Source organism: Vicugna pacos, chromosome 8, assembly GCF_048564905.1.
Source record: "Vicugna pacos chromosome 8, VicPac4, whole genome shotgun sequence".
Lineage (NCBI taxonomy): Eukaryota > Metazoa > Chordata > Mammalia > Artiodactyla > Camelidae > Vicugna > Vicugna pacos.
Genome location: NC_132994.1, coordinates 32634618 through 32646497, shown reverse-complemented (window position 1 = coordinate 32646497; position 11880 = coordinate 32634618). Strand labels below are relative to the sequence as shown.

Below are 11880 nucleotides of genomic sequence, written 5' to 3'. Positions count from 1 at the left end.
CTGCCCCCTTGGCAACCACAAGTTTGTATTCTATGTCTATGAGTCTATTTCTGCTTTGTATTTCTGCTTTGTTTTTTTTTGTTTTTGTTTTTGTTTTTTAGATTCCACCTATGAGCGATCTCATATGGTATTTTTCTTTCTCTTTCTGGCTTACTTAGAATGACATTCTCCAGGAGCATCCATGTTGCTTCAAATGGTATTATGTTGTCAGTTTTTATGGATGAGTAGTATTCCATTGTATAAATATACCACATCTTCTTTAACCAGTCATCTGTTGATGGACATTTAGGCTGTTTCCATGTCTTGGCTATCGTAAATAGTGCTGCTATGAACATTGGGGTGCAGGTGTCATCCTGAAGTAGGGTCTAGTAGACTTTTGAGGTCTGTTTCATTGATCATTCTTCCAGGGAATTTCTCTTGTCTTTTTAATTGGGAGTGGTTCCTCTGCTTCTTCATTTTACTTATATCTCTCTGGCACTATGGATTATGGAGTATAAGATATCTACTGTGGTCCTGAAGGGGTTTGTTTGTGTGTTTATTTATTTATCTATCTATCTATCCAAAGTGGGTGTGGAAATAAAACTAAAAAAAGTTTTAAAGAAAAAAAAATTGGAAACAGAGTACAACCAATAACAGAAGAACAAAACAAAGAGAAATAAAAATCAAGTTGAGACAAATTTTTAAAAAATAAAAAAAAAGATTTGAAAACAGTGTAATCATTAACAGAAGAACAAAACAAAGAAGTAAAAATCAAATTGAGACAATTTTTTAAAATTTAAAGAAGAAAAAAGATTTGAAAATAGAGTATAATTAACAGAAAAACAAAACAAAGAGAAATAAAAATCAAATTGAGACAAATTTAAAATTTTTTTAAAATTTTAAAGAAAACTTTAAAAGGGATTAAAAAATAAAAGATTAAAAAATAAAAATTAATAAAGGACAAGAAAAAAGAAAAAAAAAAAGGTGGTTGTGTTCCCATGGAGACTGTACTCTTAATAATTTTGTAGATATCCTTCTTAAGTATGGGTGGTTACCAAGTCTTCCTTCCATGCCTTTTGTCGGTTATCCCTTTGGTTGGTGGTGTGGCCTGTGTTCCGGTGGCCAGAGGCCTGCCCTGGCTTTTGAGCGGGGCCTCCTTTCTGTTCTGTTCTTGCTCTGCTGTGCAAATTCTGATAGCTAGTTCCAGAGGCCCTCCTGGCCTGCCCTCATCTGTGCTGCTCGCAGTGCCGGTAGGCAGATGGTTGCGGCTCCTCCCAAGGCGGGACCTGCGCATGTGCAAGGTAAGCGGGCAGGTCCCGCCCCCAAACACCACCACTTCCTGGTGCCCTGCTCCTGCAAGGTAGGCAGGCGGGTAGAGCCCTCTAACCGCGTAGCGTTCCTGAGCCAAGCTCATGCACAGAAGACAGGTGGGTTGCGCCCTCTAACAACGCTGTGTCTGGGTACTAAGCTCATGCATGATAGGTAAGCGGTTTGCTCCCCCATTCAGTGCTGCTTCCCCGGTGGTGCAGGGTCTGCACTCGGTAGGCCCTCTCAGAGAAAATGGCCGCACCAGCCCTCACCCCTGCTCTGTGCCAGAACTCCGCTCTCAGTTCGTTTGTCTTAGAGGGGAGTTCACAGAGGCACCGATGCAGAAGGTTCCCCTCTGCCTGGGGCCGTAAAAGAATCTCAGTCCCGCCTATGGGGTTGCAGAGCCCCTAGGTTTCCACCCGCCTTCACCTGGGAGCAGGGCACCTGAGAATATGGTGGCTGTGGCTGAGCCCTGCCTCTCTTCTCCCAAGAACACCACCAGTAAAGGTGGGGCGGGTCTGAGGAGACAAAGGCTACGGCACCCTTCCCCCCAGGGCACTTCAGCAGTGTTGCTTTGCTTTTTTTTTTTTTTTTTTTTTTGTATTTTATGGAGGCCAATGCTGTTCCGATCTGTCTCCTGAGGTTTCCTCTGTACAGCTGGCCCGAGTCCTCTGCCCATCTCAGGCAGCCTGTCCTGTCCCATCCCTGCCAGTTCACGTCTAGGACTGGGGGTTGCACGGACCCTTTGTGCCCCTTTAACTTAGTTCTGTCGGTCAAGGGCTATTCCTTACAGATCTGAGCCTCGGAGGTTCCCGCTCGTCCTGCTGACCTCTCCTTGGAGAGGGGAAGACCCAGCCTATGAGCACTATTCCTCCTTTGCCGCTCCCTCCCTGTGGGACCAGCCCTGCACTATTTTCCTTTTTCTTCTTTTTTATTTTTCTCCTACCAGATTTGTGGCATATTTTGTCTTTTGAAGAGGGTGATGTTCTGTCAGAGTTCAGCAGGTGTTCTGAGTGGATGGGTGGGTCCGTGGCTGTCACTCCTGGTTTATTGGTGGGAAAGGGTGAGCTACAAGCACCCTTCTACTCCGCCATCTTGGCCCTTCTCTCTGTGTGAAAGTATTTTTAATAAGGGAAAACAGAGGGAAACAATAATTTTAAAAACCCTAAAATTTACTTACTAGATTTATTTTTGGTGTGGTGGGAAGAAAGTGAATACAGGAAGGTAAATGGGCAGTTATAATCCCCTGAGTTTCCATAATCAGAATAGCATTTTGTCATATTTGCTTCAGATCAATGTTTAAAAATTTTGTTTTTATTTTTCTTTTTACCCTTTGACCTTTAAAAATACCTATAAAAGTCCCATGGTGTCCTCTCTTCTGTCCCATTTTCCTCCCATGTTCCTAGAAGAAAGTATTATAAAGAATTTGGTATCTACTTAATCCATGCTAAATTAGTCCGTACAGTAATTTATTTGTTTTAATGTCTATGAGTATTCTATTATATAATTGCACCACAATGTATATATCTAATTTCCTGCTGACAGGATTTTAGCTTTTTTCTGATTATCCTACTAGAAGCAATGTTTGAATGAACATCCTAGTCCATGTTTCATTGTGCATTTATTTTTCAGGGTTTAGACGTGGAGTTGCTGGGTCACAGGATATACTCATTTTCAGCTGTGCTAGATAGCAGGAGCTTCTTATGTGAGTCAATTGATTTACTCTTACCACATATGTAGCCTTAAGCAATATGTAATAATGCTTATGTGTGTTCCAATTTCTAGGACTGTGTAGCAAATAACGCCAAAATACAGTGACACAAAACATCTATTTATTATGTGCACAGATTCTGGGCAAGGCATAGAGGTGTCTGGGGCCTCAGCTGGAAGGCTCAAAGGCTTGGAGTGGAATCATTCAAAGGCTAATTCACTCACATGTCTGGTGGTTGATGCTGGCTCTTAGCTGACTCCCTAGCTGGGATGTTGGCCAGAACATCTTGAAACCTCTTCTTGTCGCCTGGGCTAAATCATGACATGGTGGCTGGGTTCCAAGGGTAAGTAGAGAGGGAGAGTGAGGAGAGAGAGAATGAACCAGGCAGAAACTGTATCATCTTTTAAGGCCTACCCTTGGAAGTAATGCAGTTACTTTGACTGCATCCTATTCATTAGAAACAAGTCACAAAGCCTGACCCATATTCATGGGGTAGGAACAGAGACTTCTGTGTCTCTGTGGAGTGGTGTCAAAGTTGCATTGTAATAAAAAGCATATGGGATGAGATATATATTGGTGCAACCATCTTTGGAAATAAAATTTGCTACATTGTATTTTTGTTTTTCTTTTTTTGTAGTAAAATTTTTTTCTGATTGTAAAAGTAATACCAATAATAGCAAAAACATTCAGAAAAATGCAGAAAAGTATAAAGAAGAAAATAAGTCTACCAATTATCATTCAGAAACAAGCCAGAGTTGACATTTTTTTATGCATGCACATATTTAAAAAAATAGAAATCAGATCATAGTATACATACTGCTTCTTCATTTAGCAAAATATCATTGCCCTTTTTCAGTGTCGATCAATGATTTACACCATCATTAAAAAAAATAATGATACCTTTCATTGTATAAATATATTGTCTTGATTTACCCAATCCCCTCTTTATGGACACTAAGGTCATTTCTAAATTTTCACTGTTTTGTCTGTCTTTAAAATTTCCATAAATGGTATTATTGCTTTTATCTACTAAAATGATGTCTTCAGGGTTTGGGGGCATAGCTCAGTGGTAGAATGTGTGCTTAGCATGCACGAGGTCCTGGGTTCAATCCACAGTACCTCCACTGAAAACAAAACAAAACAAAACAAACCCAAAAAAGCAAAGCAAAAAAAAAAAAATCAAGCAACCCCCCCCCAAATGACAAAAAGAAGAAAAAAATGATGTTTTCAAGAGTTAAGTATATATAGTAATTACTTGTTTTAATTTCTATGACTATTCTGTTATACAGTTGTATCACAATTTATGCATCTGATTTCCTGCTGATGAACTTTTAGAGTTTTCCCAATTACGGTACTACAGATGGTGTTACGTGAACATTCTGTTACATGTCTCATTGTATGTGTATTTTTCAGGGTTTTTACTGAGTTATGGTGTTGCTGGATCATGGTGGGGGGCTTCTCATTTTCAGCCAAACTAGATAGCAGGAACTGATTATTTTAGTCAATTGATTTATTGGCATTGCCTTCACTGAGCCCCCAGACTGCTGTTGGATGGGTCTCTGAGGTTTCTTAGCAAGGAATGGCATTTATTAGAGAGTCAGTGTGCCACTTCAATTCTAAATGCATGCTCATGGACAGTGGGATGACTAGAATGAATAATTTATAAACACCTCCAAGAATCAGAGTAGGCAGATTTTAATAGCATTTTTGTGATATAGTACTTCCATGTTGTGTTTGAAAATAATTTTAAAATCTCAGAAATATGAAAGTGTCATGCCCTTTTCACTTATTCAAGAAATCTCCACTAACTATCAGAATTAAACAACAACACTTTTATGTACCTTTGGCATAAAATCACTAAAACTAGTCTAAATAAACCTCAGAAACAGATGGTGTGAATTCTCAAACACGAGTGACTTTATATTGGAAAGGAAGCAGATAGTCATAACTTGTTTGGCTACCAAGACTTTTCCTGTTTTTTTTTTTTTTTTTGGTTCCTTTTGAATAACTTTGCTGAGTTTGGTTGCAAACGGGGACCTTCATCAAAGTTAGCTAGTTCCTACGATCAGATTACATAAGGTCCTATCCTGTGTTCCCAATGGTAGTTTTGTCTATAAACCTCAGTACATATTTAAATGGACATTAAAGAAAGGTATTTATCCGCCTTCAGATGCTTTAGTGTTTTAATTTTCAGACAAGTTGGCATTATTTCTCTTCTATTCTGATCATGTTCTATACTAAGCAGCTGCACAAGATACAATTTTAAAATGAAGTCTTTGTCACACAGTCTAGTGCCAGTTAAGATTTTGTTTTATATATGTTACAATTCCTTTCTTGAACCACAGCTTAAGGTAAACCGAAGTCCCACTCCTTATTTCTGCTTGTGTCCTTATTTTAAAAGAAAAGGAACAAAATTTCTTTTAGATTGCAGTTTCTATTTTGAGTGGAAATATTTTCACGGTTTTGTCCCAGCCCTGAGGAAGAAAACAGGTCACCTCTAGTTAAGGGCTCTTGGCTAGCCAAGTGAATCCTCTCAGAGTTTGGGTCCCTGGCATGCATGAGTGGGCCACTAGAATCTTTATGAGCAGCTAGCTTCTGGGAGTGAAATAGAGCTGCTGAGAAAATGCGAAACAAAATTCCAATATGGATAATTACCCCACAAAGAAGTGGCTTGTAGCTTAAGATATGACGTCACCACCTGATTTACCATAATTGCATTTGTGATTGACCCTGTATGAGGATCCTCTTTGATGTTTTTAAGGGTTCTGCTCTCTCCCTCTCATTTTAAAATTTATTTTTATTTTTCATTAATTTATTTTTTTAGTGGAGTTACCGGGGATTGAACCCAGGACATTGCACATGTGCTCTAACACTAAGCTATACCCTGCCCCCTCTCCTTTTTTTTTTTTAAAAAAAAGAACAGCGCTTCCTACTTTATAAACAATGATTACAAATAAAAATGATTGATGATCATAAACTATAAAAGCAACCGTGAAGAATGACATCTAGGAAACTTTGCTGCATATTCTCAAAATTTGTGTCTGAGTCATTTGGGAATGACTCATAAAAGCACATTTCCTCAACAATAATGATAAAGACCAATCTTGAGGAAATCAAAATAAATAAACAAAAACTTCTCTTTTTTCACAGAAAAAATTTTCATTGTGAAATGTGCATAACATAAGATTTTCCATCGTAAGCATTTTTAAGTACACAGTTCTATGGTATTAAGTACATTCTACATTGTTTTGCAGCTCTCACCATCATCCATCTCCAGAACTTTTTCATCTTGCAAAACTGAAACTCTATTGATTAAACAGTAACCCCTCACTCCTCACATCTCCAGCCCCTGGCAATCACCATTCTACTTTCTGTCTCTATGAATTTGACTACCCTAGGTGCTTCATGTAAGTAGAATCATACAATATTTGCCTTTGTTGACTGGCTTATTTCATTTAGCATAATGTCCTCAAAATTCATCCATGTTGTAGTTTCAGAATATCCTTCCTTTTAACGAATGGTATTCCACTGTATGTAGAGACCACATTTGCTTATCTATCAATGGACATGTGAGTTACTTCTATCTTTTGACCATTGTAAATAATGCTGCTATGAACATGGGGTACAAATACCTGTTGGAGTTCCTGCTTGCAGATCTTTTGGGTATGTACCCAAAGCGGAAGTGCATATGCTGGATTGTATGGTATTTCTATGTTTAATTTTTTGAGGAATCTCCATACTGTTTTCCATAGTTACTGCATCACTTTATATTCCTAACAACGGTACACAAAGGTTCTAATTTCTCCACATCCTTGCCAATACCTATTTTCTCTGTGTGTGTCTTTGTGTTTTAATAATAGTGAGTCTAATGAGTGTGAAGAGTCATGGAAATATTTAATGGCAACACATGTATAGATAAATTATCCTCTTGAAAGACATTTAGTTTTTCCCCTGTGGAAACAAAGCTATGACCAATAAAATCTTTGTGTGTACATCTTTGTGATTGTGGTTGACTGTCAGCTGGTATTATATTACCAAAAGTTGAAGTACTGGATTAAAGGTGTATACATTTACAGTGTTTGCTGCCATTTATACTCTGAGAGTTTCTAATCCCCACACACTAAACAAGACCAGATATTACTAGAAATTTTTTTTGACTTTGCCAATATGATGGTTGATAAGTGACATCTCATTGCTTCTATTATATTCTTTAGTTTCTAGTGAGAGTTAATATCTTTTCATCTTTTTACTTCAGTCTTCAATGAAATGGATCGAAAATTGCTGATAAGTTGTTTCCCAAGGAAAACTGGTGTTCTGTTACCAAAATAAGGATGAATATATGTTGCATTGGCAACAACAACATAGTTTTATAGTTTTAATTTTCACAGTTTAACATTTGATTCATCTAGAATTTTTTTCCCTTTCTTTAATTGAAGTACAGTCAATTTCAGTGTATCAATTTCTTGTGCATAGTGCAATGTCCCAGTCATGTATGTACATACATGTATTCATTTTCATATAGAATTAATTTTTACAGCTTTATTTTTTTCAAGTGGTTAGCTAGTTGTCCCAACATTATTTACAGAGTAGTTCGTCTTTTCCCCACTGATTTCAAATGCCATCTTTTTAAATTTTAAATTCTACAGACTTGACTCTTTTGGAGTATGTATTTTGTCCTATTCATTTGTATGCCAGTTCTTGTGCTAGTACTGCAATGTTTTAATTAGTATAGTTTTATAATATATTTCAATTGCTGATTGGACATGCCTGCTTGTTTCTTTCTTTTTTTTCCCCCAGAAATTTCTCGCTAGTCTTTCATGTTTATTCTTCTAGAGAAGTAATTCTCAACCTTGGGAGCACATCATAATCACTCAAGGAGTTCTAATAAACACTTTGTTCCACTCCCAGTGATCCTGGTTTAATTGCTCTGGGGTAAAGCCTGGGAACAGAGAGTTGTAAAGGCTCTCCCGATGATTCTAATGTGGAGCCAAAGCTGAGTACCACTTTACAAGATGAAATTTAAGATGAGTTTGTTTCATTTTCTGTTATGGTTTTGGTGTGTATTGTAGTGAATTATAGATTAATTTAGAGATAATTGACATCTTTATAATGGTATGTTTTTCTGTTTGATTCAGTGACAGTTCTTTGGTTGGAAAAAAAAAATCAGAAACAGATTTTGGCTGACTTAAAGAAAAAGGTAAAATAAAGGAATTTCTGAAAGTATTTGGAGTAGCTCCCAGATGTGAAGGAAAACTGAAGAACTAGGTTTGGGAATGAAAAGAACCAGGGCAGTTACTGGGCTCTGCAGCTCCATTCACATTCCTCAGCTCTGCCAGCTTTCCATCTTTGAGGCATTTTGCTCAAATTGCAGATTTTGGCACAGAATTCTGTGATCCTCACGGGGGTAGCTTGTTTATCCCTTGGCTGGAGAAGGGCAGGACTTTTGGGTGACAGGCTTGCACACAGTAGGGCAGAAAGCCCAGGGACAGGGAAGCAGTAGCTGTTCCAGAAACCGAGGGCTAGATGTTGAGGGGACAAAGGCAGTAACAGGGAGAACAAGGATGACAAAAATAGATGTGCAGTACACCAGTATGAGCAAGGCGTTTCTCTTCATTTGTATCTTCTTCAATGTTCCTCAGTGCTTTATAGGTTTCTCATTTAATTTGCACATTACTTATTTTGCTTATTTCTAAGTGTTTTATGCATTTTGTTTCTGTTGTCAATAGCATCTTTTTGTCATTAAAAAAACTGATATTATCAACATATAAGGAAGTTTAGTGATTAAGAAAATTTCAGCTTTACTGAGGTATAATCGAGAAAGCTTTGTGTTTTTATGTTAATCTGACCACCAATAGAACTTTCTAATGGTTCTAATATCTTTGCATTTCAACCTGTCATATTTTTCAGATCTATAGCAACATTTTCAGAAAATGATAATTTTGTCTCTTTGTTTCCAACATTTTACACCTCTTTTTTCCCATTTCTGATTGTTTTGGCTTCTACCAGATTAAATAATAGACCACCTTGTCTTTTTTCATTATCTTCATGGAAATGATTCTTATATTTTATTATTAAGTGTCACACTATTTTAAATATATGATTTGCCATTTTTAAAACATCCTTGTATCACTATTTTATAAACTTTGTTTTTAAATTGGCAATTGATGTGGAATTTTTTTAATGCCTTTTTGGAATCTCTTGAGATGATGTGATTTTTCACCTTTAAAAATATGATGATGAATTTTATTAGTACAGTTCTTATGTTGAACCATCTTTACATTCTTTTAAAATAAACACTACTTGGTCTGGTATACTTTTCCATTAATCTAATGCTGCAGTCTACTTGGTAATATTATACATAAGATGTTTGCATCAATATTTTATACTTAAGGTGTTTTTGAGATTGTTTTGTGATTTTCCTCCTATCTTTGTTTTCAGTATTACGCTGGCTGTCAAAAATATTTGGAGAGCTTTCATTCTTTCACTATGCTCTGGAACGGTTTAAGTAGCACAGATAGGAATTATCTTTTGATGATTTCAAGGAATTTACACATGAAATCATCTGGAGCTTTTTAAAGTGCTTTATCAAGGTTCTCCATTCCATGATTATTCACTGGAATAAAATGTATTAACTCATATATTCCTAGAAAATTCTTATTTGCCTTTAGGCTTTATATATAATAATGTTAAATGAAGTATCCACAAATATTTTTAATTTCCTTTGTGCCTGTGCCTTTTTTTCCTTATTGTCTTCCTAACCTTGTGTATTCAGGATGAATCTAACTTAAATGTTGCCAGTATGTCTTGCTGAAGGACTTTATTGGTGGATCCTTTATGAGTGGGATTTCTTGTAGGGTTGTTTAAAAATCTTGCTATACACCATTCCCCATCTTCATTTAGAAAAGTAACGTGGTGTCTCAGAAAATGTTGCTTTTAAAATTTGTCAGTAATTTTTAATATTTATAAAAATGAGGTGTAAATATTCCTGACCAGTATTAAACCATGTAAGATAGGAGTTGTGGCAACTAGTTTGCTTGCCTCTTTGTGATTTCAGGGTTGACACAATTGGGGAACAAAGCTGATCTGATAAGTGAGGCCTCATGTTAAAAATTCCCACTTTAGATTCAGGAAAAGGCTTCACCTGCCTTGTTCTAGTGGTGTAAAAACAAACCTTTAAAAAAATTTTTTATTGAAGTATAGTTTATTTATAGTATTATGTTAGTTTTAGATGTACAACATAGTGATTCAATATTTTAATAGATTATATACCATTTAAACTTATTATAAAATATTGGCTGTATTCCCTCTGCTGTATGATATATCCTTGTAACTCATTTATTTTATACATAGTAGTTTGTACCTCTTAATGGCCTAACCCTATCAAATCATTTTTTAATTGTAATTTTTATTAAGGTCATGTATATTCATATGCAGTTGTAAGAAATAATACAGAGTGATCCTGTGACTTTGTACAGTTTCCCCAATGGTAATATTTTGTAAAACTATTGTATAATGTCACAACCAGCATGTTGACATTAACCCACCAGTCCACCAGTCTTGTTACATTTTCCTAGTTTTACTTGTACTCACGTGTGTGTGTATTTGGTTTTATGCAATTTTATCACGTGCATAGGTTTGCATATCCACCATCACAGTCAAGATACAGAACAGTTCCAGGGATGACTCATGCTGCCCTTTTAAAACCACACCTACCTTCCTCTTCCTCTCTTCCTGTCAACCAGTTACTTATCTGTCCTCCATTTTTAAAATCTTGTTACTTCAAATGTTACACAAATAGAATCATATAGTATGTAACACTTTGGGATTTACTTTTTTTGCTAAGTATAATTCCCTGGAGATTTGTCCTAGCCGTTGTGTGTACCAATAGTTCCACTTTATTGCTGAGTAGTATTCCATGGTATGATGTGATTCCAGTTTTTGACAAAACCTTACTAACTGAGGCTGGAGACCAAGCATTGAGTGGAGATTGCCTTAGGATAAGATCTTGCCAGTTCAATGACTTTAGTTTGCAACCAGAATTTTGAGAATACAGTGATGTACACATCTCACTCAATTTCAAGAAACTAAGAAACTGCTCAGCAAATGTGCTTTATTTTGTGTTGAGACTTCAGTTGCAACTATCTGGGTTCCTGGAAAACCCAGTTGTTGGATGGAAAAGGAATCATCAGGCTAAATCCATGGCAGAAGACCCTAGTCTAGTTTGATATGATGTCTTGGTTCATTGTCTAACAGGAAAAGGAGAGGTCTCAATTCCAAATGTCAGAACCTTCTAGATGGTCTTGATCCCATTTCAGAGAAGGAATTTTATTCCAGCAGAGTTTGAGTGACTTGCCCAAGGTCAGTCAGCTGTTTTTTCTTGGGCCAATGCTATAAACAGTCTCTGGCTGCTTGAATGAATGGCTGTCTTATATTTTGTTTTGCAAATGGAGTCCAGCTGGAAACAATCTTGGGACAGGAATCTGATGTCATGTTCCCATCCCTGGCATGGTCACTGACCATACAGGGGTGGAGTACTCTGTGTTTCAACCAGCACAGCTCACATGCCCACCTCTGATTTGGGAGTACAGTAAGTTCCCAGAGAAGGTGGAGAGCATAGGTAAGGCCGGCAAAGACCATAAACAGTGTGTGTATTCATCAACATAAGTAAAGGTTTGGCTGTGGTCCAGGGTAAATATCTTGGGTGATATGCACACTTGATTTTCAGATGGGAATATTGTGGTTAGCATTATAGATACGAACGCCATGAACTACAGAGAGGCTGCCTGGCTGCTCAGATGGAGCCTCACAGGGGACAGTACATTCTTGGGGCCTTACAGTACATTCTTGAGGCCTTCAGTCCCAGCCTCACTTCCTTCACTACA

At 37.1% G+C, this 11880-nt stretch overlaps 1 long non-coding RNA gene across 2 annotated transcripts in view; it reads left to right on the top strand.

Annotated features, from left to right (window-relative positions):
* The first annotated feature begins 1324 nt into the window (after positions 1 to 1324).
* The window catches only part of LOC140697687 (uncharacterized), a 79176-nt gene continuing 68620 nt past the window's right edge, over positions 1325 to 11880 (top strand). Inside the window, exons 1-2 of one of the 2 annotated variants that reach the window (XR_012074901.1) lie at positions 1325 to 1406; positions 2920 to 2992. This is a non-coding gene — a long non-coding RNA (uncharacterized lncRNA). Of the gene's footprint in view, positions 1462 to 2919; positions 2993 to 11880 lie in introns of both variants that reach the window. The other variant, XR_012074902.1, reaches the window with a different exon arrangement.